This window comes from Alligator mississippiensis, chromosome 1 (genome assembly GCF_030867095.1).
Source record: "Alligator mississippiensis isolate rAllMis1 chromosome 1, rAllMis1, whole genome shotgun sequence".
Lineage (NCBI taxonomy): Eukaryota > Metazoa > Chordata > Crocodylia > Alligatoridae > Alligator > Alligator mississippiensis.
Window position 1 is genome coordinate 430736782 of NC_081824.1, and position 27135 is coordinate 430763916.

General features: G+C 44.7%; 1 protein-coding gene and 1 long non-coding RNA gene across 3 annotated transcripts in view; one reads left to right on the forward strand and one right to left on the reverse strand.

Moving 5' to 3' along the window:
* Positions 1–27135, forward strand: part of SPATA13 (spermatogenesis associated 13) — a 129792-nt gene that overhangs the window by 10938 nt on the left and 91719 nt on the right. The window lies entirely within an intron of this gene.
* On the reverse strand, positions 31–27122 carry LOC109285648 (uncharacterized). 2 transcript variants are annotated; one of them, XR_002093460.2, is made up of 3 exons: positions 27017–27122; positions 8647–8870; positions 31–2945 (listed from the first exon to the last, which is right to left on the reverse strand). It is a non-coding gene; the product is annotated as an uncharacterized LOC109285648 (long non-coding RNA). The 2 variants fall into 2 exon arrangements; XR_002093459.2 differs by having other exon boundaries at positions 26856–27109.

The following is a 27135-nucleotide window of genomic DNA, read 5'->3' on the forward strand; positions in this document are numbered from 1 at the left end:
TGTTGAACTGCATTCTGTTGTTTTCTGCCCACTTGTCCAACCTGTCCAGGTCTGCTTGCAGCTGTTCCCTGCCCTCCAGCGTGTCCACATCTCCCCATAGCTTTGTGTCATCTGCAAACTTGGACAGAGTACATTTCACTCCCTCGTCCAAGTCACTGATGATGATTTTATAGACTTCTGTTCTATCCCTTCTCAGCCATCTTTCCAAACTGAAGAATCCTAGCCTTTTTTTGGTCTTTCCTGGTATGGGCAACTGCTCATTTGGTTGCCCTTCTCTGTTCTTTTTCTAATTCTACTACATCATTTTTGAGATGTAAGGACCATAACTGGACACAGTATTCAAGATGTGGATGCATTAAAGATTTTTATTGGCTTTTTGGTCACCACTGTACATTGAGATAATGTTTTTAAAGAACTACCTACAGTGATACCAAGGTCTCTTTCTTGAGTCGTAACAGCTAGTTCAGAATCCAGCATTGTGTACATATCACTGAGGCTGTTTTTCCCAGGTGTATTATCTTGTGCTTGTTGACATTGAGTTCCATTGAATTTGGTGTATTAATTGTTCTGATACTACTCAGAATCAAATTCCTCTCCCTTACACTACTTTGAGATCATGTTGATACAGTTCAGACATAGTTGTGCAAAACTGTGTGGCTGGACTCCAAACCAGATTGCAAAGCCAAAATTCTTCCACCTTATGTTGACAGATTATACTATCAAACAACATCTACCACACGTGACTTGCAGTTTTAACTTTTTTCTGCTCCTTGTTGTAGAATAGAATTATTACAATCTTCATTTAATTGCAAGAGAGCTCATGATACAATCCCCCGTCCCTTCTTATAGGGTGCAGATTTACATTCTTTTTTCCTTCTAGAATGAATATTCCCCTAGAGCCAAATTATCACCTCTGATATGAGGACAAGACTCCTTTGATGTCAAGCCAGGAGGAGGTGTGTGAGTCTAAAAACAGAGTATGGGGCCTTCAAATAAAAGGTATCATGTTAGGTGACTGATATTTTGTTATCTGTTGGAAAATTGTATGTGCATCCAAGATCAGAATTTAGCTCTATCATGTTACCATAGCCTTCCCTGAAACAAGAAGTGAGACTCAGGTAATTTCTCATTAATGCAGTAGACTGTAGCATAGCTAACATTCTCTTTGCAGGTAATTTGCAGTTTCTGCCCTCTTCTACAATAAGCACATGAGTATAAAGAGCACATGCATACAAGCTACATTTAATGTATTGGTAGGCTGACCATATTTCCCCTCTCAGAAAACAAAACTCCCTCCCCCTACTCCCCATCACATTCCTCTATCTCCAAACTCTGTTCTCAGGTGAGGTGCCGAGCATGAAACAGTTCTGTTTTCCCTGGGACAGTCCTGTTTGAAATACCTGTTCTAGGCATCCCACTGGAAACAGGGCAAAAACAGTCATCCATGATGAGATGAGTGGCTCTGTGGATGCAGGGAGACAAGTGGATGTGATATACTTTGACTTTAGGAAGACTTTTGATATAGTCTCCCACAACATTCTCACAAACTAAGGAAATATGGGTTGGATAAATGGTCTGTAAGGTAGATAGAAAACTGGCTGGACTGTCAGGCTCAAAGGGTAGTAATCAATGGCTCCATATCTACTTGTGAGCCAGTATCAAGTGGAGTGCCCCAGGGGTCAGTTCTGGGGCCAGTTTTGTTCAATGTCTTCATCAGTTATCTGGAAAATGGGATGGAGTGCACCCTCAGCAAGTTTGCAGATGACACCAAGCTGGGGGTGTAGGATGGGCGGCCGGGATGGGGCCATGGACCAGTGCAAGTGGCATCCAGGAGCAAGACAGGTGCGCAGTGCTGGGGAGACCTTGAGATCTTGGGGTGGTGACGGCATGGAGCCAGGGCCTGGAGCAGAGCACCAGTTCTGCAGGCAGGCACATGTAGGCAGTGAATTATGGCTCTGCCCCAGCCCCACACTATCACTACTCAAAGATCCTGGGGTCTTCATGAAGACCAGCCGGGAGCTGTGTGGGGAGCTGGGGCCCAGGCCGGGATTTTGGGCCAGTGACAATACGGGGCTGTGATCTACTCCCTTCATGCCCCTGCCACCAGAACCCATGCCAATTGAAGAGTCATGAGGACAGCAGATCACAGCTCTGCCATGGGTCCCAGCCCTGTGCTGTCACTGCTGCAACCCTGGCCTGTAAATCTAACCTCACCCACTGGGTGAGGTTGTCCTGCTCCTGAACACTTTCCTGCCCACCTGCAGGCCCACCCCACATAAGGAGTTTTAGTGAGTTGTTGCATGGCAAAGGGGGATGCTGATCCAGCCCATGAGAGCTCAGCAAAACTCCCTGTGTGGCCCATGGGCCCAAATAATTGCTCACCACTGCTGTCATCTGAGTAGCAAAGACTTGATCAGCAACAGGAACCATGATATGCATGGGCCAATCTAGAATTTTGAAAAGTTGGGGTTCAGATGGTAAGATGCATCATCACATATGAAACAACACATTTTTCTCCAGCTAAAAAGAAACTAAAAGCTTTATTCATAGGCTAGGGGCTAGGGCTGGATTATTCAGTGTAAGGTTGAAGCGAAAATAAATATAACTTTATTGGTATGAGTGAAAAAAAATACGCAGGGCTGTGAAATAGGAGCTTCCTTCCCAGGAGCAGCTCACAGACAACAAACGTGCAGAACAAAGGCTAGTTTGATTGTTGGAACAGGATGAGCATTAAGAGAGGGTTGTTAACACCTATGGAATGATGAGTTTAGAACAGTTCGAGTAGATTATGGGCCATGAAGTCAATTCACTTCCTCAGCGCTGTCCTTTAGGCATTCTGCTGCCACTGCCAAGCAGCTGGTTTTAAACTTTGGATGAACCAGGAATCAAAGGCAGGTGCAAGTTCACCTGTGCATGGTCCTCTTCCCCTACTCCACCCGATCCTCCTGTGGAACCATGATATAATGAGTCTGTGGAGTAGCAGATTCAAACTGTTCTCTGCTAGTTACAAAGCGATTCTCTTTCTTTAATCAAATTACCCTGAACTCTGCACAGCTGAATCAGCAGACAAAGAGTCTTAAACTATTGCACAAACACAAACTTTCAGATTTACAAGGCAGTATATTTAAAGCTTAACCAAGACCACTAAAATCCCAACAGTATAAAACAAGTAGCCTGAATTGCACAATTTGAGCTATTAAAATACTATTTAGTCTTCTGGGTCCAAGTTAGATTAAACAAAATACCTGACACAAGCTGATGGTTTAATTTAAGTCAAGCAAAAAAAATTACACATTTTTTTTTTATCTGCTGATTCAGATATTTATTTGTAGCTGTAAGAGGTTTATTGCATTAGATGATGCAGCTGTACCTTCCTATAACAGTTATTGAAAGAGTCCAGCATAAAATGGAAGGAGAAGATTGCAGTATTTCTTTTACAAAATCCCACTTTTGAAAACCATAATTGTTACAGATATGGAGTTGTTATGCACTAATCTAATAATTCTAATAATTTTATGAATAATTTTAGGAGCTGCTTTGTAATAATCTAAGGATGCTGAGATGAAGTAATATTACACATATGGTTTGTGACTTGAACAGTAAAATTAGTGCACAGTGGCTTGTAAAATTTTCCTGAATGAATGTACTGACTGCGGCTAATAGGTTGCTATTGAAAAAAGCCAAAAGGTGAACATTGGCTGCCGGGTTAAAAACATTCCATCATGTACTTGAAAGGCAATGGGTAAAACAATTAGCTTTGAGGACCATGTCTCCTCCAAAGATACAAGCCTTGTGTTGCAAGGCTGGGAGCCCAAAGATCAAAAGAACACTAAACAGTTCAAAAGCCCATCTCTGCAAAGAAGGTTGCCGATGAATTGTCAAATGCTCTCCCCGGGGACAGGTTGAGATTGGATATGTGAAAGTATAGCCTCTTCCCCAGGCCAGGGAACCATAAGCCTCAAGGAGAGGCAAATATGCATGCATGTTTTCTTGTTGCTTTAAGATCTGTTTTCTTTATAATGCTTTTGATCTAAATAAATACTAGCTTGCCTTAAAAAGATTATTAGTCTGTAGAGAATACCAGAGGAAACAGAACTGCAGGTGTGAAGGTTAAGGCAGGCTTGCTGAGGTAATTGCAGGGGGGACTAGAGTCCAGAAGCTGTCTAGAAGCAGAAGGATTGCACAATTCTACCTCACAACAAGGCCTTCCTGGTGTTTACTCTTTGTGTAGTTATATAGAGCAACCATGTCCTCCCTTTTCAGCCTTCATTTTGCTAAACTAATGAAGTCAAGCTCTTCTAGTCTCCTTTCCTAAGGTAGGCTCTCCATCCCAGACTGTCAAGGTAAGCCCTTCTCTGCACCTGTTCCAGTTTAAATTTATTTTTCTTCAACATGATTAACCAAAATGGTATAGAGCATTCCTGATGAGGTACCACCAATTCCTGGAATATTAATACTTCCCTCTCATTCCTGAACATATCTCTTCTTATACATCCAAGGATCACATTTGCTATTTTCATGGTCACATCACAGCAACAGCTCACAATCGTCCCATGACTGACATCCAAGCTTTTTTCCCTCCTCTATCATTTCCAATTAATGAGCCCCCAGCTTGGAGCAGAAATTATTAGTTTTTAGGGATATGATCTTACATGTTTCATTCTTCTAGCCCACTTCATTTCTACTGCTTCAATCTTCAAGGATATTCAGTTCTTCATTTAGGATACTGTAATTCTTTTCCATATTGATAAAGCCTCCTAACTTTTTTCCATCTACGTTTGTATTAGTAAGTGCCTGCCTTTTGTGGACAAGTTAATAATGAAAATGTTAAAAAAGGATTTCTAACCTCCCTTTTACTGAATAGTTCTCCTTTCAGCACAACCTGCTGTCTCTCTTTTGGCTAGTTCCTTACACCTCTTACACAGTTCCAAGATGTAGGCTTTAGGCATTATCATTGTTTTTAGTTTGCTGCCACTGATTTTAAGTCTATGATCCTTCACAAGTAATTCCATGATATCAGTATGACTGCCTGAGTAGAAAAGAACATGAACCAGGCTCCAGATTTGTACCAATAAAATGCAAAAGTTATATCAGTATTGTGTTATAACATGACCCACCAATGCTTCAAATATTTCCCTTTGGAAATATAGCTGTGCTAGTAGAATATTACTAACAAACCCTATTGTATAAGAGTTGCTTGTCCTACAGTGATATAAGGGAGGTTAGATTTGCACCTTATACACTAACCAAAATGTGTGTGTTTGTGTGTGTAATATAATTGTACACACACACATATACACTTTATTTACTTGAATCCAAAACGAGGTTTTTCTCCATCTAACAGCAGCTTGCAGCTCTGACTTTGGCCACAACCCAGACTCTGACTTGGAGTTGGAGCTGCAGTTGCTGCCCACCTCTCCTCCCCCATCACCTCCACTAGACCTCTGGCTCTGCCCCCTCCACCCCTTTCCACTATCTCTGTCATCTCTGCTGCCTGCTGCCTCCTCCCCATCCCCCCACCACCACTACTTACGATTTGGCTCTAGCCCTGGGACATAGAGTACATGGTTGCTCTGGATCCCACCTAGCTATGCAGCAGTGGCAGCATCTCCAGCCGTGGCTCCACGGAGGTTAAATCACTGGATGGAATAACATGGACTATAACATCTGGGCTAAGTACAGGCAGTCAAAAAGCTCAAAGCTGAATTGATTCAGTCTTTGCAAATTAGTCTAGGCTGAAAAGATTGAACCAGTAAGCAAATGAACAGACATTCACTTTTGATTCAGGAAATCCAGCCACATGCCTGTAGTTGCTGAAGTCAGAAGCCAGGAGATGCTAGAGCACAGCTCTCTGGCACATAGCCAGCATGGGCAGTGTGTTTACTTCCTCTTCCTGCTGCCCGCAAGCCCTCTGAGATTTGCAGTACAGACTCACAAAAGCAGAATTCTGCAGGGTTCCTCATCACTTCCTCTTCCTGCTTCCAGGTGCCTCTGGGATTTGCAATCCACGGCCACATCTAGCACTAAGTAAGCAGGGCAGGACAGCTCCATACTCAGGGAAAAGGAGTTTAACACCCCTCTCTGGCTCCAGACCCCAGCAGGGGTTTGGCAGAGGTAGGGGAGGGGGAGCAGTGAGCCAGCCAGTGAGACCAGCAAGCCAGCCCTCAGTGCTTCAGCTACAGAGCAGAGGGGTGGGGCCAGTCCTGCTCTCTGGAGCAGACAGCCCAGCCCAGCCCAGGGCTGGAAAGCATGCTGGGATGCTGGGGGATTCTGATTTAACTTGAACCAGGAAGGGGCCTGGGACAGAAGTTTCATAAACTGGTTTGAACCAAATCTGTTAAGTCTGATACTACATTCAACTAGGTTTATCTTATACCCGTTTCTGCCATTTTGAAAATGGTTTTTGTGCACTGAACTGGTTTATGTGTAACTTCTGTCCCTAGTCCTGAGGTTCATTCACTTGCCACTCTACCAATGCCATATACACCACCACCTGCTCACAGTGCCCCTCTGTTGTCTACATTGGACAGATGGAATGAACCTTATGTGAAAGAATGAATGAAGACTGATATGATAGCTACAGAAAGACACGCAGACCTGTGGCAGAACACTTTAACCGCCCTGGACACTACATTACTGACCTGAGAGTGGCTTTTCTTAGGCAGCAAACCTTTAAAAACCTATTTGAATGGGAAATTCAAGAACAAGAAATCATCTACAGACTGGACTGTTAAGCATGATTTAAACACGGATTATGGATTTTTATCCCATTACCTGGATTAGTTTCTGTGATGCCTTTGTTCCTATGGGTTTATTGCTTGTTTGTTTGCCTCTCCTAGCACATCCTCCTCCCCCTCCTTCCTGTTCCTCCTTTCTGCCTTTTGTATTCAAATTTCTCTCTCCTTATACACTGCTTTGTGCATTTCCTTTTACAGCATATATGTATGACTGTGTGTGTATATATATGATATTTATTTTAGAAGAGTGTGTATGTGTGTGTGTTAGAAGAATGTGTGTGTGTGAGTGTGCAGTATATACACACACATACATATACATTCTTCTAAAACAAATATCAAGTTCCAGGATTGTCTCTGGTAGAGGCATATCTGAGCAGGTCTGTGCCTGTGACAGGTGCCAACACAGGGGGCAGCGCCAGCTCCTGATGTGCTGATTGCAGCAGTCCAGCATGCATACACACACACAAACACACACACACACACACACACATATAAATAAAGTGTCTGTACATATGCACTTTGGTTAGTCTATAAGGTACAAATCTACCTTGCTTCTACTTGACTTCAAACTAACACAGCTAACTATGTCTCTCTACACAGTGGTATGCCAGTTTCAAGTGGGCATGGGTGCTAATGAGATGCAGATTTGAACAGATGACCGATGGAATACAAAGCCCCTGGCAGACGTGCAAGTAAAGGCACAAGAGGATATGGTACACAGTCCCTACAATAATGCTTCCTGCCATGCACACATGCATTGCAAGAGGCATGATTGTGGGATTGAGCATCAGATCCCATCACACCTTATTGCTGGTACAGGGGGAGCCTAGGATCATGATCCTGAGCTCCTGCTGCACTGACAGATAACAAGCTCCTGGGGCTGGAAGCCCCATCAGCTGATCCAGGTTCCCAGCTGAAGGAGTGTATAGTGCACCCCTGTGGCTGAAAACTGGGACCAGTTGACAGGGCTTCCAGGCACGGGAGCACACAGTGTGCCCTTGCGGCTGGGAGCCTCATCAGCTAATGGCTCCCAGCCACAGGGGGTGCATGGTAAATCATGGTTAACTGGTTAATCATGTCTTAAGTGTAATGTGTGTCGGGCTCAAAAAAATCACTTATCTGCATGAAGATATACCTAATGGTAAGCAGCAGCAGTTTAGAAAGAAAAATGTGCATCACTAAGAGGAATTACATTTCTTGATTACTAAAGGTATTATGCCATCTACGAATCCCTGTATCTCTCCTCCATCTATGTTCCCCTGCTGGGAAATCAAAGGGGAAGGAAATGTTTACACACCTTGTTAACTAAAGACAATAAGATTCTATGAATTCAGCCATGTCATTCATGTCTCCCTTGTGAAAATTCAAGCCACAAATTAATCTACTTCCCTAACACATTCACTGACAGGTTCAGTAGTGAACCTTCGATCGGGAGAATGAGTGCATTTTGAAGTACACTTTACTCTGAGGAAAATGAGACTATTGTGAACTGAGGCAAATCAATCTTGTATAGAAAGCACTAAACTGAAAAACTTGTTGATTTCTTGACCTTTGGCTCTCAGAAAGCTACCTACAGAAGACTATTTTTTACATCCTGTCCAAGATGGAAAAAATAGAGGCAAGATCATGCCTTTGAGCCCTATCTGTATTCACATGGTAGAATAAGAAGGACCCGCAGTAAAGCAGGGGAATCATGACAGCCAATATCTTGCTTGTGTAAAGGGTTGTCAATATGTACTCAAAAGATCCCAGATAGAGGCCCATGCTTACCACTACAGAGAAAGCCAGCCCCCCCACCACATACACTGTCCATATCTGATCATGGGGTAAAATTTCTGCCTGAACCCAAGTACAGCAATATAGTGACAGATGATATGGAAAAGGTTGAAGTACTCAATGCCTTTTTTACCTCAGTCTTCACAGGCAGGGTCTGCTTGCATATTACTGTACCTGGCAGCACAGTTTGCAGAAGAGGTAGGCAGCCAACAGTTGCAAAAGAACAGTTTAGGAAGTATTTGGAAAAGCTGGATGTGTACAAGTCCATGGGGTCAGATGCATGTACCCAAGGGTGCTGAAAGAGTTGGCTGATGTTACTGGAAGAGCTGCTGGTCATTATCTCTGAAAAGTCACGGGCTAGGGACAGAAATTACACATAAACCAGTATAAGTAATCGGACACTGGTTCAAATCTGTAACACAACAGAAATTCAGTGCACATAAAACATTTTCAAAATGGCCAAAAGCAGTTTAAGATAGCCCTGGATGGATGTAATATTAGACTTAACTGATTTAGGTTAAGTCAGTTTATTGAACTTTTGTCCCAGATCCCTCCAGATTCAATTTAACTCGCAGTCTCCCAGAATCCCAGGATGCTTTGCACCTCCCCTCACAGACCCTCCCACCCCACAGGGTGGGCAGGCTAGCCTTGACCTAAGCTGTCTGGAGAGACATGCTCTAGCACCCCCTGGCTTTTGGCCTGGGCCCCTGCAGGCTTGTGGCTGCATTTCCAGAATCAAAAGTAAATGTCTGTTTACTTGCTTATCAGTTTAATCTACGCATTTTAGACTAACATATGAAGACTGAATCGATTCAGCCTCAAGCTTTTGGACTGCCTGTACTTAGCCATGGTGATCAGGAGAGGTCCGAGGTGATTGGAAATAAGCAAATGTACTGTTTATATTTAAGAAAGGGAAGAAGGAGTATCCACGGAACTAGAGACCAGGAAGCCTCACCTCAGTCCCTGGAAAAGTCATGGAGCAAGTCCTCAAGGAATCCATTTCTAAGTACTTGGAGAAGGAAAAGGTGATTAGGAACAGTAAGCATGGTTTCACCAAGGGCAAGTCATGCCTGACCAACCTGATTGCAATCTGTGATGGGATGACTAGTTCTGCGGATGCACGGAGAGCAGTGGATTTGATATACCTTGTGACTTAAGCAAGGCTTTTTGTTGGGGATTCTCCAACCACATTCTGGCAAGCAAGCTAAGGAAGTATGGGTTGCATGAATAGATTGTAAGTGAATAAAAAAATGGCTCGGTTGTCAGGCTCAAAGGGTAGTCATTGATAGCTGAATGTCTAGTTGGCAGCTGGTATCATGTGGAGTGACCCAAGGGGTCAGTCCTGGGGCAGGTTTTGTTCAATATTTTCATCAACTATCTGGAAGATGGGATTGAGTGCACCCTCTGCAAGTCTGCAGATGACACTGAGCTAGGTGGGAGAATAGATACTCTGGAGGGTAGGGCTAAGGTTCAGAGAGACCTCAACAAACTGGAGGATTTAACCAAAAGAAGTCTCATGAGGTTCAATAAGGACAATTGCAAAGTGCTGCACTTAGGATGGAACAATGCCATGAACGGACAGAGGCTGGGGATCAACTGGCTAAGCAGCAGCTTTGCAGAAAAGGACCTGGGATTACAGTGGACAATATGCTGAATATGAGCCAACAGTGTGCCCTTGTTGCAAAGAAGGCTAACAGCATACTAGGATGCATTAGTAGATGCATTGCCAGCAGATTGAGGGAAGGGATTATTCCTCTCTATTTGGCACTGGTAGGGCCATATCTGGAGTACTGTGTCCGGTTTTGGGCCCCCTACCACAGGAAAGAAGCAGACAAAATGGAGAGAGTGCAGCAGAAATGGCTAGGGGGCTGGGGCACATGACTTCTGAGGAGAGGTTGAGGGAATGGGGTTTATTTAGTCTGGAGAAGAGAAGACTAAGGTGGGGTTTAATAGCAAACTTCAACTAGCTGAAGGGTGGTTACAAAGAGGATGGGGCTAGATAGACTGTTCTCAGTGGTGACAGATGCCAGAACAAGGAGTAATGGTCTCATATTGCATCAAGGGAAGTTTAGGTTAAATATTAGGAAAAAAAATTACTAGGTTAATAAATCACTGGAACAGGTTTCCAGAGAGGTGGTGGAATCTCCATCCTTCGAGGTTTTTAAGACCCGACTAGACAAAGCCTTGGCCGGGATGATCGAATTGGGGCTAGTCTAGTTGGAGCTGGGGCTGGGGCTCAGCAAGGGATTGTTCTAGGTGACCTCCTGAGGTCCCTTCCAAACCTAATTTTCTATGATTCTATAAATCGGTCTGAGCCCAAATCGCAGGGCTTGGGGCAACCCAGTCAAAATCTGCAGCCTTGACTGCAGCCAACACCCAGTGCCTCTGAGGAAAGTTTAACACCCACCCCCCCCCCCAAAAAAAAAAAAAAAAAGAAAGAAAAAAAACCTGACACTAGCAAAAAGTGGGCATGGGTGCAGAATTGCCTCCCAGCCCCATATGGCAACCAGCAAAGCCCAATACCTTGGGAAATACCCATAGTAGAACACAGGCATAGCTATACCTAGATCATCCCTGACCAGTGGCTATCCAACAACTTCTTGAACATCTCCAGTTATAGAAAGTCCACAACTTAATTTCTCCCCTAGGAAAATCTAGTGCTTCATTTCGGCTAGGTAGTACAGAGGGGGGTTGACCTCCAGAGATCCCAGGGTCAAAAAAACAACATGCCTTAAAAAAGCAGGGAGGCACACATAGTGGCAGTGTGTGCTAGAGCCTGACCTGACGGAGCCAAGCTCTGGCTGCTGGCCAGGCTCCAAGCTGCAGGGGCACCACAGCTGCATCTCCCCAAGACCCTTAGACCCCAGGTAAGGCTGCTGGGGCTGGCACAGTTGCCGGCCCTAGCCTTCATTATCCCACCTGGGGTAACCTGCCCCGCACCAGAGGTCACGAGGCATGGCATTCCCTGGCAACAAGCAGCAGCAGCACAAGCTATGCTGCTGCTTCTTGTCTCTGGGGAAACAAATGTCTGCACTCATCTGGACGCAGTCCAAGGGTGTAACTGAGGGAGGGTGACTGGGGCAGCAGGCGGGGCACACAAAAACAACTTCCATTGCAGACAGTGACAGTTGGCATGGCAGGAACCGGTGCTGCCCCCTGCATTGATGGTTGTCCCAGGAGCAGACCTGTCCTGCTACACCTCTGCTAGACACAGTCCAGACATTTGGTATTTGTTTTAGAGGAAGAGGCAAGTAAGAAAAAAAAATCTCACTCGTCTTATACCTGTGATTTTCTTTCTGTACTTTCATGTTGTACTGAGGAGTGCACATTCCTAATTTGGCAGAGGGAAAACATGCATGTCTTGAAGGAATTATGGACTTTTTACAGTGATCACTACCTTTGCTTACATCAGTGAGGTCCTGAGCAGTCTCTAATTCAAGGAAATTTGGTGTTCACCATCTGGTAGGGATGAATCGTAAGGGTCCAGTCCTGTGCAACTAAAATCAATGGTGTCTGTCTCCATTGTGCTAGTGTGAGCAGGAATCAAGTTTAGCAACTTCATATTGCCTAGCTGATGTGGTATCAGCAAAGGACTCCTCTCTGACAAAACTGGGGAGGCCAAAGTTAGCAGAGCTGGTAGAGCAAGCAGGGATGCAAAATGAAATCCCAAAGAGGACATCAGGGTCCTTACCTTTCTTGGTGGAAATAGAAACTTTGTAGAAATTACAGCTTGGCCTTCTAATGCAATAGGCCAGTGTTTCTCAGACTTTTGGATAACTGGAATATGCTTCACTCTTACACCCAAAGAGGGCAGTGGGGAAAAGAGGTGGCTGCAAGAACACAGTTTGCATATGTCTGGGCCCAGCACAGCTTCTCAGAGGCTGAAAGTTGCACGTACACTGTAGCTGGGGAGCAGTGGGCTGGGAGAAAGTTAGTAGCATGGGAGTAGGGAAAGCCCTCTTCAGGGGAGGCAGGGTCAGGGTAAACAGGGGCAGCAGCCGCACTGATGGGCACATGGAGCTTCTCTGCTGTGCACACTGCAACCAAGGTGGGGTTGTAAAGAAACTCCATGCTGCCCTGAGAAGCCCCACGGTGCAGGCACAGTTAGGGCAGGAAATGAGACACAGGGACACTTGATGGCATGGGCTCCCTAGAGCTCAGCAAGGTAGGGGTGAGCAAGAAGGCTCCATGCTGCCTGTCTGGACCTGGGAAGGGAGGTGAGGACCCACACCTACCTGCCTAGCAAGGGGGCAGGACATGAGTGCGGAGCAGGGCACAGCAGAGCACAGCACTGAGCACCCAAGTGCACAGAGCAGCCATAGCCTGGGGTGCAGGCAGGGCATGACAGCAGCCTTTCGCACATGTCCAGTCCCAGTGCTGCTGCTGCTTCTCCCAGCCTGCTGCTCCCTGGCTGGGGCCTGCATGCAGCTTCCAGTTGCTGGAGAGCTGTCCCAGGAGGACCAGACATCTTTAAAATGCTGTTGCCGCACCCTGTGGACATAGTCATGCTGTGCTCTGCTGCAGGCTGCTCTGTGCCCTAGGCCGCGTGCACGCTGTGCCCCCAGCTAAAAAGAGGAAGGAAGGGAGGGAGGGATCATTTTCCACAGCACACATCAATTGGTCTTGCATACCCTTTGGGAATCACTGCTGTAGACTGTGGCTTAAGCTTTTATACTAGCTGGAGAAAAACTGTGGTGTAAAGACTGGTTTAATATTCTATACATTGCTTTTTTAGAAAAACTGTGAGGTGGCATATTTAAAGCTTCCTGGGATTTATTGAGTAAATAATCATTATGTCATTAATTAAAATAGACCCAGAGGATTACTGATGAGAAGCCAAATTTTATGAAGTATGTGTCCCTTCCATTAGAGATGCACTAACTTCAAAGTGTGAGGAAATAATTAAGCAGAGAACAATTTTCCTTCAGTTGGAAGGGGAACACTAGAGGGTTTTGAGACTATGCCAGTCCCATAAGTACATTCACATGTTTAATTTGGAAATGGTATAGTGAAAATAAACTAGATCACTCTAGTGACTGCCAGATCCCTTTCAGAATAAGATCTTGATCCTGCAAGATTCTTGGGAGGGAGGGGTGCCCTTGTGTACATCCCTTTGTAAGATGTGCCTAATACTTTCAGGACCAGACTAACCGAGCCAAAATGCCTTTGTTAAACCCAGAAGTTGCATCATAAAAAGCACTTTGTTAATGTTTGTGGCCTTCTGTAATAATCTCTCAAATGTTCTGTAGGATATGTTGTGAAAAGAGTGAATTCTTAGACCCTGAGTTGGCACAGGGAATAAAAGGTGAGGAAAGATCCTGTTACGTTGCCTTTGCAGCTCTTCAGTGCTGGGCCTGACTGGGAGCACTGCAAGCTTCCCATGCCCGTTGCAGTTTAGAGCTCCCTTCAAGCAGGTCTAAACTGTGCCTTGCTGCCTATGGCTCTGACAATGAGAATAGCTGGAGCTCTCAAGAGCTCTGATGCCTCTCATTTGCTGAAGCCCAAGTGCTTGACCCGAATGGTTGGACAGTGCCATGCTTTAGAAACTTAATCCCATTGGTTCTTCTCCGCATCGCTGAAGTTCTTTGGAACCAGGATTCCGATCCACGTGATTTACACGTGAGATCAGAAACACCAGGCTTTTGCCTTTGCTTTTCTGTATGCTGGCATATTTCTCTGTGCTATACAAATGTTTTATGTTCCCAGAGAACACATTTCATTTGCTTAATTACAGTAAACAAGTCCAAGGACAGTTTAAATACACCGGAACCTGGCTTAGCTCCCAAATCAGAGTTTGTATACTTCATGCTCCTAACAAGAAATATTTTCCCGCAAGTCTTCACTCTGACTATTTTTTCATGCACAATACCTGAGTTAGAATCATAGTGCATGCAAAAACAAGGTGCCACATATAAAGCCAAGTCTTGATTCCTTTAATTATGCAAGTCATGTCAAATTTAGTTAGATTACAGTGCTCTCATCAAATGAGCTTGGCTCATTTACAACAGATGCATGTTGTTATACATGGCAAGCTCATTTTTTATCTTACACTGTTTCTTAATTATTTTTTTCCTGGGGAAATTGAGGAGTAGAAACTTTTATAATTCAGTCATTCCAACAATGATGTTAACGCATCACTAATGTCTTTAGGCAAAACTTCACCTTATCTTCTGAAGTCTTTCTCTTTCATAGATTCATAGATGTTAGGGTCGGAAGGGACCTCAATAGATCATCGAGTCCGACCCCCTGCATAGGCAGGAAAGAGTGCTGGGTCTAGATGACCCCAGCTAGATGCATATCCAACCTCCCCTTGAAGACCCCCAGGGTAGGGGAGAGCACCACCTCCCTTGGGAGCCCATTCCAGACCTTGGCTACTCTAACTGTGAAGAAGTTCTTCCTAATGTCCAGTCTAAATCTGCTCTCTGCTAGCTTGTGGCCATTATTTCTTGTAATCCCCGGGGGCGCCTTGGTGAATAAATACTCACCAATTCCCTTCTGTGCCCCCGTGATGAACTTATAGGCAGCCACAAGGTCGCCTCTCAACCTTCTCTTGTGGAGGCTGAAAAGGTCCAGGTTCTCTAGTCTCTCCTCGTAGGGCTTGGCCTGCAAGCCCTTAACCATACGAGTGGCCCTTCTCTGGACCCTCTCCAGGTTATCCACATCCCTCTTGAAGTGCGGTGCCCAGAATTGCACGCAGTACTCCATCTGCGGTCTGACCAGCGCCCGATAGAGGGGAAGTATCACCTCCTTGGATCTATTCGTCATGCATCTGCTGATGCACGATAAAGTGCCATTAGCTTTTCTGATGGCTTCGTCATACTGCCGGCTCATGTTCATCTTGGAGTCCACTAGGACTCCAAGATCCCTTTCCACTTCCGTGCCACCCAGCAGGTCATTTCCTAGGCTGTAGGTGTGCTGGACATTTTTCCTCCCTAGGTGCAGCACTTTGCATTTCTCCTTGTTGAACTGCATTCTGTTGTTTTCTGCCCACTTGTCCAACCTGTCCAGGTCTGCTTGCAGCTGTTCCCTGCCCTCCGCCGTGTCCACTTCTCCCCATAGCTTTGTGTCATCTGCAAACTTGGACAGAGTACACTTCACTCCCTCATCCAAGTCGCTGATGAAGACATTAAAGAGTATCGGTCCAAGGATACTTTCATTTATTTCCATAGTTTAAATCCTACACTTCCTGTAATGAGAAAATAAAAAGGCCAAAATGTGTACCAAGAGCAACTAGAGGTTGGCTGAATACGGTCACAGAAGTTTAGGCGCTTAACAGGTTATGCTACTAGGCACTTCAGGCAGGGTAGGGTACATCCAAATAATTTCTAAACTTAATGATCAAATTTAATTTTGTTTTTCCCCAGCTTTTTTTACCACATAAGGTCATATCACTTTTTCCATAAGATTCCCAAGACTTTTATATATTTCCCTACCATGCTCACAGCTTTCTTTGGTAAGGAGTGTGCCTTATCATTACATGGGCCCATTACCCCAAAGGTCCTTCTCTGTGAAATTTTATTATAGTATTGGTTCCCTTTTTTTAAAAATAGTCTCTTAGTACTTTATCACCTGATTTCATTTTTCATTTATGCACAGGCAAACTCAAAGCAAGAGATCAAATTACTTGCTCAAGATCACACAGGGATATAGTTCAAGAATACAACCCAAACTTCCTGTTCTAACTGCAAGATACTAGTATCTCTTAGGATCTTGTAGGATTAAAATAATTCAATCTTAATATCAACCCATTACTTGATCAAATGTACCAAAACCAAAATGATAGTACTGATTATTGTTGAAAGAATAAAGTGCACTAATTTACCTGTCTCAATTAATGTAAAAAGGTAAGTAAAAATCTTGGACAAAACTGAGTTAAAAATGAAGTTCCTGCCTGATACTAACACTTTGGGATCCCAGAAAGGACTGATAAGGATGCTTCATGACAGGATTACAATGTTTTAGGGGAGTTGACTTTTACAAATAACCCAAATAAAACTTTAGATTTAGTCAGAACTGAAGCAAGTCTTCTTTGTCACTAGTCTCCTTGACTATATATAACAAAGTTTGAACGTGTTTAACTGGTCCAGTCTGTTTGAGGAGGTTATTACATTGTTCCACCTTGTTAATCAGGTCCTAGTAAAAAGAAACTAGCACTTCATCAGGCACCATTAAATTTTTGGCCTTATGGCTTCCTGGTCCCTTAATGGCACACATGATGTTGTTACTGGTTGTTGCAACAACACTAGTTGCTGATGGAAAAGTTTTACCCCATAGGTCCAGGAATAAAACATCCACCCAAGTTACACGCCTCAGTTGCAACTTGTCACGCAAAACTGAGAAAAGGTTCAAATACAACATAATGCTTCCTAGTGCATTGACGTTAGAGAGAGAAAAGACTGATTTTTTGGAATCAGTGGCATTCATTATTAGGGCTCCAGACTACTGAGGGTACATAAAAGTTAAAACCATTGCCTACTAACAGAGTGAGGAGGTAAGACAACACTAGAATATGGTGAAGCTTGAAGGGGAAGTCAAAATTCATGTGCTTTTAAAAGGAAGGTTATTTATTGCAGCCACAGGAAGAAAACAGGAACATACATACGTGTTAAAGTTGTAGGTCCAGAAACCTAGAGCATCTGTGTAAACAACAATTTAACTTGCCTAACATAACATACCATCTCTTGCTATCCGTCCTTTTCCCTCAGATGATTTCCTTAACACCTACCATGCTCAGTACTAATGTCATTCCTTTTGTCAGTGCTGTATGCACCAGATTTCCCAGTGCTCAACCTCCACCAGCAGGGCCAGATTTTCAAACTTGGAGGCTGCAGTGACGAAGTGGATGGAGCCAGGGGGGAGCGAGGCCAGTGCTGGCCTTATCCCCCTTTCCCCCTTCCAACCCTGCTCCCTGGAGGAGGCGGTGGCATGGGGTGCTGGAGGGGGATGGAGGGGATGGCGGGGCAAGCTTCCCTCCTGCCTGCTCCTGGGAGGCAGTGGTAGCATGGGGTGGTGGCACTCCATCCCCGCCTGCCACCCCCCCCGATCATTCCTAATGGGCAATTGGCTAGTTTTGTCATTAAAGGCCAGCATCCAACATCATTGCCAAAAAGAATCCAGTACTGACAAAATCAGAATAGGGCAGTGACATCTAACACCTGTGTAGATAGAATTCTACTTTAAGGTTTTCAGATAATATTATTAATACAAATATAGACATTCCCCCCTTATGTTTCAGGGAAACCAAAATTAGAGTGGCAGTGATGTCCTTTGTTACATCTTAATGATATTAACATAGCTATATCCCTATAGGGTGCGTCCACAAATGCAAGCACGTGCGCTTGCAGCAGCTCAAAGAGAAGCAGTACAAATTTGAGCCAGGGCTTTTTGCCTCAGCACACATGCCTAGACATGCACTTTGGTGTGGGGCAAACTGTGCCACTTGGGGTAAAATAACCCTGCCTGGTTCCTCCTGGATCTACAGCCAGGGGGAGCTAGAGCCTGGGGCCAGCACCTGTGCTCTCCCCAGCAGTATAAAAAGCTGCCCTGTCCTGGCCCCAGCAGTACAAAAAGTTGCTTTGGCAAGTAGCTCAGGGCTACTCGCTCTCAGGAGCTTCTGGGGCCCAGCCAATTGGTACCTGGGGACATTACCCCTTGTGCCAGCTGGACTGCTGAAGCAGCCCTAAGACTTCCCTGCACCGTCTACCACTGCAGCAGTCTGGCAGTGGGGGCTGCTGCCTGGCTGGGACCTGCCAGACCTGGATGGGGACTGCACAGCCAGTAGAGGCACCTGCCCCTTTGGGCCAGCTCCCAGTGGGCTGTGGCTGCAGGGTTGGCCTTTATGCAGCACTACTGCCATGTATGCCCCCTGCCCAGCCATCTGGGCAGCTATTGCCCAAAAGGTGTTCCCAGTGTGGTGGCCTGCTTTGAACTGTCAAAGCATGTCCTCCTGGACCCAACTGGCCAGGAGGTCAGCCACCTTCAGCTGGGTCCAAGCTGCCAGCTCTGAGCAGGCAGGGTCCTACCACTGGCCTCCCTTGCAGGAATTCTGGTGTTCCCTGTTGGAAAACTGAAAAATCCTGATAAAAAAATCCTGAAGTCCCTCTATAAAATACCCCAAAATCCATGTTCCTCCATAATTAAAACAAAAGGCCATCATATATATATATAGAGAGAGAGAGAGAGAGAGACAGCGATCAGTTGGGCAATATTTTATTGATATATCTACAGTGGTAAAGCAATTTGGAAGCCTACCAATGTCTCTATCATAATAATAAAGTGAACTCTAAATACCTATATGTTTTGCTGCCCCCCGCAGGGGTTACAGCCCCCCACAGGGGCCACAGCTCCCCAACAGGGGCTACAGCCCCCCCAACAGGGCCCCCACAGGGGCTACTACCCCCTGCTTGCAGGGCCCACATGCCCCACCCCTGCTTGCTACCCCCACCCCCTAGATTGCTGCCTCACCTGGCCCCATCCCCTGCCAACTCCTGCAGCCCTGCCCAATGGCTGCCCGACCCAGTCCCACCCCCACATGGTCCCCCAGACCCTCCAATGGCTGTCCCACCTGGCCTCATCCCCTGCTTGCACCCCCAGCCCCCCAATGTGTCTCCGGCACTTAAAAAAGAAAAAAAGGCATCTACTCATGGGCAGGAGCAGGGGATATGGGGGCTGTGGGGCCTCCTGGCAGAAAGAGCACCCCCCCTGCAGCAGGAGGCAGCGGGGGGCAGCAGGGCCCAGGCTGGGGCTGCTGTGGCTGTCACCTGGCTCCACGCTGTGTGGGGGTGGGGGGGAGGCCCAGCAACCCCAATGGCAGCTGGTACTGCTAGTGAGTGCAGGAGGGGTTTTGTTTTTGTTTTTTTAATTGCCAAGATACTGGAGCTGGCGGGGATGGGGCCAGGCAGGACAGCAATGGGGGGGCTTGGGGGAGCAAGTGGGGGATGGGGCCAGGCAGGATAGTGGGGGGGGTTGGGAGGATGGGGCCATGCGGGGCAGGGATTGGGGGGCTCAGGGGGCAGGCAGGGGATGGGGCTGGGTGGGGTAGGGATTGTGGGGCTCAGGGGGAAGGGAGGGGGTGGGGCCGGGCAGGGCAGCAATCGGGAGGCTGGGGGAGTGGCAGGGCCAGCGGGGGTTCCCCTCATGACCTCCCCCCACCAGTACTGGAGCCCAGGTGCAGCTCCCTGTGGCTGATACGTGGCCTGCCCTGCACAAGCAGTTAGCATGCTTCAGCACCAGGGTGAGGGCCAGCCATAGAGATGCTCTGGCTGCTACCAGAGTGTCTCTGTGGAGGACCCAGCCTCCAGTTGCCTCAGGGCATGGTCTGGGGCCATGCCCTGCCCCGCTTTTTCCTGCTGCATTTTTTTTGTCCCCTAGATATCCAGGGGTCTAATTTTGCCCCCACGGTGCAAATTTGCAGCATGGGGAATATTTTCTCATTCCTGCATGTGCCTCTTGCAGCATCTCAAAGGGCTTTGAGACGCTGCAAGACGCACCTGCGCGCTCATCTGGACGCGCCCAGAAATCCTACATAGAATGGTACCTTCACTCAGCATTATGCTCCCACCACAGTTTTACTTTAGTGATGGGGACCTCCTGAGTGAGGAGTTAACTTCTTTTTCCAAGGAAGATGTAATATTGTTGAAAATAGAGTGAAAATATCTTTTTACATTAGTCCTTTCCTGAACAATTAGTGTATGTCTGTGCTCTATGTGACCCAATCATGAGTAGGTCTGTGCCTGGACACATTGCTGTTACTAACTTAACTATTTAGAGGGATATATTCTCTAGACCCTTGATAGTTAGACAGAACAAGGCATCACATTTATCTGCTTCCTATCACACTGTATTGCAGATATGCCTCAATCCAGAGCAGAAGACACATAAACAAATATGTAGACCTCAGTGCTATAATATAGCATTCAGGGCTACTTAATCCTTCACTGCTCTCCTGAGAGTGCTAAGAGTAACAAAGTCCCTAAAGACTGTGGTGTTGAGGACATTGTAGGAAGGCCTGTCCCTTGAGGGTGGCTGTGACTCCCTCCCTGGTGGCCAAGCTACCCCTGCCTCACCCAGTTCCACAGGGTACCCTCCCTTGTTTGTCTTGACTGCCGTGCCTCAATATATATTTTAGCCCTTCAGGAGGCTGCTCTAGGGCCCTGAAGTTGACTTCTCTCTCTAATGTTCATGCCTAGCTAGCACCAGTCTTGCCCATAGGCACTAAATTGCCTTTAAGGGCATTTATTGTGGCCTCCAGCCTCTCCCATAGCCATGCCCATGCCTGACAGGTGTCACTCTTCACCAGCCTATACAGCAGAGGTGGGCAAAATATGGCCCATGGGCCCTGACCCCAGGCCCTGGCCCTGCACTGTCACTGTCCCACGATCCCAGCCCTAGCCCTGCCTGCCCATCACACTCCCGGACACTGCTCCCGGCCCACCTACAGTCCAATCCCATCTGCTCAGCCAAGCACATCCTGCTCATCAGGTTCCTGGGCTGGTCTCCATGGAGACCCTGCCTGCTTGCCCCACTTCGGCCCTCCTAGCTTTAATCTGCCCCCTCCTAGCTTTAATCAGGACACGGGCTCTGACCCTCTTGGCTCTAGCCTAACCTTGTCTTGCTCTCCTCATGCTTTTCGTTTCTCCTTTGCAAGGCTCAAAACTCCTGGCTGCCCCAGGCACCTTGGTACATGGCCTTCAGTCCTCTGCTACAGCCACAACCTGGTCCTCCAGTTTAAAACTAGAGCAGAAATGCAAGCAAATGCTTTTGACACAAGCACTCAAAGTCTCCCTTTCTGAGTCACCAGACAGCACCTAAAGCCATCTCTCCACTTCCTGGCTCCCTTAGCTCCTGGGAGTATCTGACCCTGCCTGAGCTGGCAAGAACTAATCTCTTCCAAGGGCTGTACTGGCCCCTCTGCCTCAAGAACCCACTTATATTCCCTGGGCTCCTTCTCTTCCAGTCAGGTGTTCCCCTGTAGGTGTGTCCTCCCAGCTTAGTGCTGTTTCTGCAGCTAGGCTGCAATGGCTCCCTTGGTGCCTTCCCCAGGCTCTGCCCTACTGTGTTATTAATAGCTAGGCAGCTAACCATGCAGTAAGCAGTTGCAGCCTATAGGTCCCAGCTTATGTTCAACTGCCTGTAGACATTTCTATTGCAGTCTCAAAGTAACTCCCGGTTATAAACATCTGTCCACTAAGAGTTAAACTTAGACCTCCAAATTCTAGCCATGAAGTTTTAAGCAAAAGAAGACTACAATGTTGAAGCTCCCAGGAACTTTACAGATGTTGAACTATACACAACAATGCATTCATCTGTTGGGAAATCAAAGCACTTTCCTATTCCTGCTGTCAGAATTACTCCAGAAGTTTCAAGCATGCCCAAGCATTGTCTTTAGCTTCATCCTTTTAATGACTTGCAGAGTAACCAGGACATTTACCCTTTATAGAGCCCTGGCCATGTTCTCATATCATGGGTTCCAACATGCTAATTCTGTGCACTCTTAAGCTTCCTTGGTATATGTACGCTGCAGCATTGTTTCTGCTCTTGGTCTAACTGGCCTATTTCCTGGGCACAGGCTGCCTGCTTGCTACCCATTCCCAGAAGTAGAATCCTGTAAGTCATTGGCCTAGGTCCCCAGGACTAGCACTGGCCCTTGGGGCTCATCAGTAGCTTAAATTAACTACTTCCCAAATCTTCAACCTTGTGGCACTTTGTATTTACATTTCACTTCTTTAGTAACATGTGACAGTGAAACTAACAGATGCATGGACTTTTCAAGGCTTTCAGAAAACAATCATGCTTTACTTTAAATAGCACAAGAAATATTCAAAATAAAAAAATAGCCAGTTACATACATGTCCCTGCCTCAGTTTCCTCATCATTCTAGTGTTCTTTGAGTGCAAGTCCTGCAGGATGTCAAGAATCTCATTTCTATTGCCAGCTTTCTGTTTCTGCTCCTAGTCCCTTCTTCCTCTCTCTCTGGTACCAGCCATAAGTGTCTGTCTGGTCTCCTGTTCAACCTTCCTGTCTGGGATAAGGAGTCTGAATCTGAGTCTTTCTTTACTCTCTTACCTCAAAAATGTCTAGAACTGGAACCAGAACTCATGGTAGAAGTCATGTCTTTTATTAGACCAACTAGATATTAGCTATATATCTAGATTAGATTTATATATATATATATATATATATATATATATATATATATTTGCAAGTTTTTGGGCGCGCATGTCCTTCCTCAGGCATAGGAAAATGCAAAGATTTTTCATTTCTACCTAGGAGAAATATTACATTCATAATTCACAGGAGAGCTGAAGGTGTTGTAAAATCTTCTGGTTGAGATAGTTCCTTTTGTGCAAATTAGGCTCAGATTTTTATTATTATTAATGACAGACTCTCCTCTTTCAAACCGCTAGTCAACTTTCAAGTGCTCCCCTAATCTGCTTCACCAAATGATCAAAATCCCCTTGGAAGTAACCTGTTGCTTAGCCACCCTCTCCTGTAAATTTAGATTTAAGAAAAACTTGTTTGCCCTGGATGGTAGACAACTCTTTGTCTAAGTGGAAGGAAGTTTTCCATGTGACTAGACAATCCTTAAGGTTTAATGACTCTCTAGTTAGCTATGTGTTCTCAGCCCTCAGAGGTATAAACAAAGCACAGAAGGTAGGTAAGCCCCACATTCAAAAATGGAGTTTGCCATCTGACATAGATAAACAAAGTCTGTCCCTGTTATCAAAGAGATAACAGGAGTTTCACATAGATGAACTCCCCAAATTCTCACATCTTGTCTTGAATTAGTTTAGAGCTGTAGACAGGACCCTGTGAGCAAATGCATACAGCTCTTTTCAGAACATAGTTCTACAAGTAAAAGTTGAATAAACACATCATTTTTTTAAATGAAAAGTTGTGCTTTTCAGTTCAAAATGATGTTTTCTTTTAAAAATATAATACATATTTTAACAGATTTAAAATTATGGTTGAACTTGCAAAGAAATGTTAAGAAACTCCTTTTAACATTATTGGTTTTAAGAAATTTTTGAAGGTATAAATTTTTGCCATAATTTGAGATGATAAAAAAAATTTCAAAATCTCTAAAACACTCATCGGACAGAAAAACCATCTCACAGCCACCTCCATTTGCAATATCTTTTGTTTGATTCACTGTGTGCTTAGCTTTCTCAATGAAGTCAGATTAAAGGTGCTCAGGGACTATGGGGATGTGAATCTAAATAAAACAGAACAGCATAGTAGTTGTAGTATGAAAACCAGGCCCTTCAGCTCTGTCTGACCTCTTGACAAGTATTGGAGCAGATTATGCAGAATGATTGATTAACCCGCCTTCTTTAGACCCTTTTGAACTGGTTTGGTTACTTCTCTCTTAGGCAGCCATGAAATATACGAAAGAGCTGAATTAAATTAATAAAGTTTTTACTGCAAATTAGATCTTTTAACAGGTTTGCTCTGTCAACTGTTGTTGTTCTGGGTAATATTCCAGACAAATAGAGAGACTCCTTTGCCTTTTTAGCAACAGCTTCATGTTGACTCAGTCTTAAATGAGTCATTGCCGCTGCCTATTGGCTCTAATTTGAGAGGGACCAAACCGTCAGTATCAAACTAAGTCAAAAGAATGGAGGTGTGTAGATGTAGGAAGAGAATTCACAGCCAATAAGTAGGAGTTGGGACTTCTGGGTTTAATATTTGATTGTGCAACTCACTCTTTCTTCAAGCCTGTCTAAAGGGCTAGGGGGATTTCTAGGAAAAGTCACTAAAAGCCAAAATATTTAGAACTCTACCTGGGTTTGGGTGCCCCAGTTTTTGGGTGACAGAGTCTCAGATTGGTAACTCCAAATCTGGAACACTCAAAATTAGAGGCAACTTTTGCAAATGTGAACCTTAGCTTTTTTGGCTAGGGACAGAAAAGAAACATAAACCAGTATAAGTGTTCAGAAAGCAATTCAAATCTGTAACACAACAGAAGTTCAGTGCCTATAAATCACTTTCAAAATGGGTGAAACTGGTTTAAGATAAACCTGGATGGATGTAGTATCAGACTTAACTGCTTTAGGTTAAATTGGTTTATTGAACTTCTTTCTGTCCCAGATCCCCTATAGATTCAAGTTAACTCACAGTATCCCAGCATCCCAGTATGTTTTGCACCTCCCCCACAAGCTCACCCACCCCCTGGCAGGGTGGGTGGGCGGGCTAGCCTTGGCCCAAGCCGTCTCCTCCAGCCCAGCAGGGAGGTGTGCTCTAGCACCTCACAGCTTTTGGCCTGGGCCACTGCAGGCATATGGCTGCATTTCCAGAATCAAAAGTTTATTTACTTGCTTATTGGTTCAATCTATGCATCTTAGATTAACCTGCAAAGACTGAATCAATTCAACCTCAGGTTCTTTAACTGTCTGTACTTAGCCTTTGTGCATCACTGAGCATGTCTACATTTACTCCAGCTTAAATTTACTACGCAGTAATTTACTGTGCAGTAAGTGGGAATAAGCCAGCATCTACACATGCATGTGTTAAAGTGCATTAACACTGTGTGTGGACTGACTTGGAACTAAAGTTAGTCCCAAGTCAGTCCACACACAGTGTAACTGAGCAATAACTACACATGCATTACTGCACAGTAATCTGGCATAATGTGCACATGTAGATGCACCCACTTTCCCCATTTCTATTATAAGGCCTTAATCACATGGCAGGTACAAGGATTTATTTATTAAAGCTTGTGATGTGCTTTGACATCCCAAGATGACTGGGGTAACAGCAGTTCAAGGTGTTATTTCCTAGCTCCGAAGATTCCATAGGATTCAGCTGAGTGTTTCTCCAGGAAAACAGACAACATACATCTTTAAAAAGTTTAGGAGATCTTCTATACCAGGGCTTGATTTCCTAAGCATGAGAGTATCAGTATAGTTTTGTCACCAGCAGGAACATGAGAACATTCCTAAGTAGTTTTAATGAGGAGTAATATAGGAAATCTGAAACCTTATAGGTCTGAATACTCAGTTCTTCCCTTTACCATCTGATTCATGCTCCACTTCCTCCTGCCTGTGACCTTCTTGGGAATTCACCTTATGCCTTACAGTTGTATCTGAATTTCAGTTTCTTGTAAAATGTTTAACTGTAGAGGAGTATGCTTCATCTGCTTCATCACAACTTCATTATCTCAATTAACACTCACATTTCAACTTCACAAGCAAGCACGTTGGTGGCTAATTGGACAATAAAGAAAATGTTTCAATTCTTCTTGCAAGATATGACAACATTTTTCATCAAATGGGGGGACATCTTGTGTAGTTCATAGTCAAAGCCTGATGAAGTCAAGTGTTTTCTTTGTCTTCAGTGGGCTTTGTTTTAAACCAGTAACTCACGTTCAGTAAATTTCTTGTTATCATGTTGCCAACAGCAGAGACTATTGCTACAATAAAATAATTATTTGTCAACCGTGCTGTGGAATTCAGGTACAAACTCTTTTTTTTTTTTTTGCCACTTAAGTTCATTTGGGACATAAAGCCATTATTGTCCTAGAATTTCTACTTTTTTAGTGTTACATCAAGGTAACAATTCTTCCTGAAATGAAACATAAAAAAAAATTCCATATAGAAGAAATATATATTCTGTTGTATTCAGTGTATCAGGAAATGTTGCCTCTACTCTCATTGCCACTAAATAAGAAAAAAAAATTGTGGAAAAGAAGATGGAACCTACCACAACCATTTTGGGGAGGAAAGGTCAAATAGTACCACGGTTTATCTTTTTCAAATACAATTATTGCCATACAAAACAGTATGATTAGCTTCAAACTGTACTGCAACTACACCAGTTAGGAGCAATAGGAACAATTAGGCAGACAAGGTTATTTGGGTAAATCTAGTATGTTTTATTAGACCAACTCAAATAATTGGAAAAATTCTTTTTTTGCAAGCCTTTGGGTACAAATACCCTTCGTCAGGCTGAGGAATTTGTACCCAAATGTTTGCAAAGAAGAATTTTCCAACTATTTGAGTTATTCTAATAAAAGATTTTGGATTTACCCAGAGAACCTTGTCTGCCTAAGTCCTCAGAACAGCACAGCTACAACCTATACCCCTGAAAAATAGGGACAGTTATACATTTACTATTATGGCTAAAGAGCACAAAATAATGGAACGCTTGCCTAGCTTATAAAGCCAACCAGCCCCCAAGTTTTCTGCCTAGGCTGCTCAGCAAACTATGACTACTTCTCCCATACATCATTAGGGATGTGCAAGTTACACCATTATGACTGGTGCAGCTAGCTAGTTGTCTGTGTACAGTGCTAGTTTGTTATCTGACTGCTACTGCAGCAATACCCAGGACACATTCATTTACCTTCCTGCTGCCTTTGCTGCCCTGAAAGCCAGAATGAAGACCCAAACTTTTACTTCTTCCTGTTTCTCTTTCACAAGGCTGTTACAGTGATGAGTCGTCCTTTATTGCAGCCAGTCATTATTTTCTGGGTATGAATATTAGAAATACATTGCAAAGCCTACCTCTAATACTTGTTGCTGTTTACATATTGTTCATATGAGCATTTGGCATGTGTCATTCTTGATCTGCCAGTGTCAAATGCAGCTTTCCCATGGTAGACTTTGAGCCAACAAAACCATAT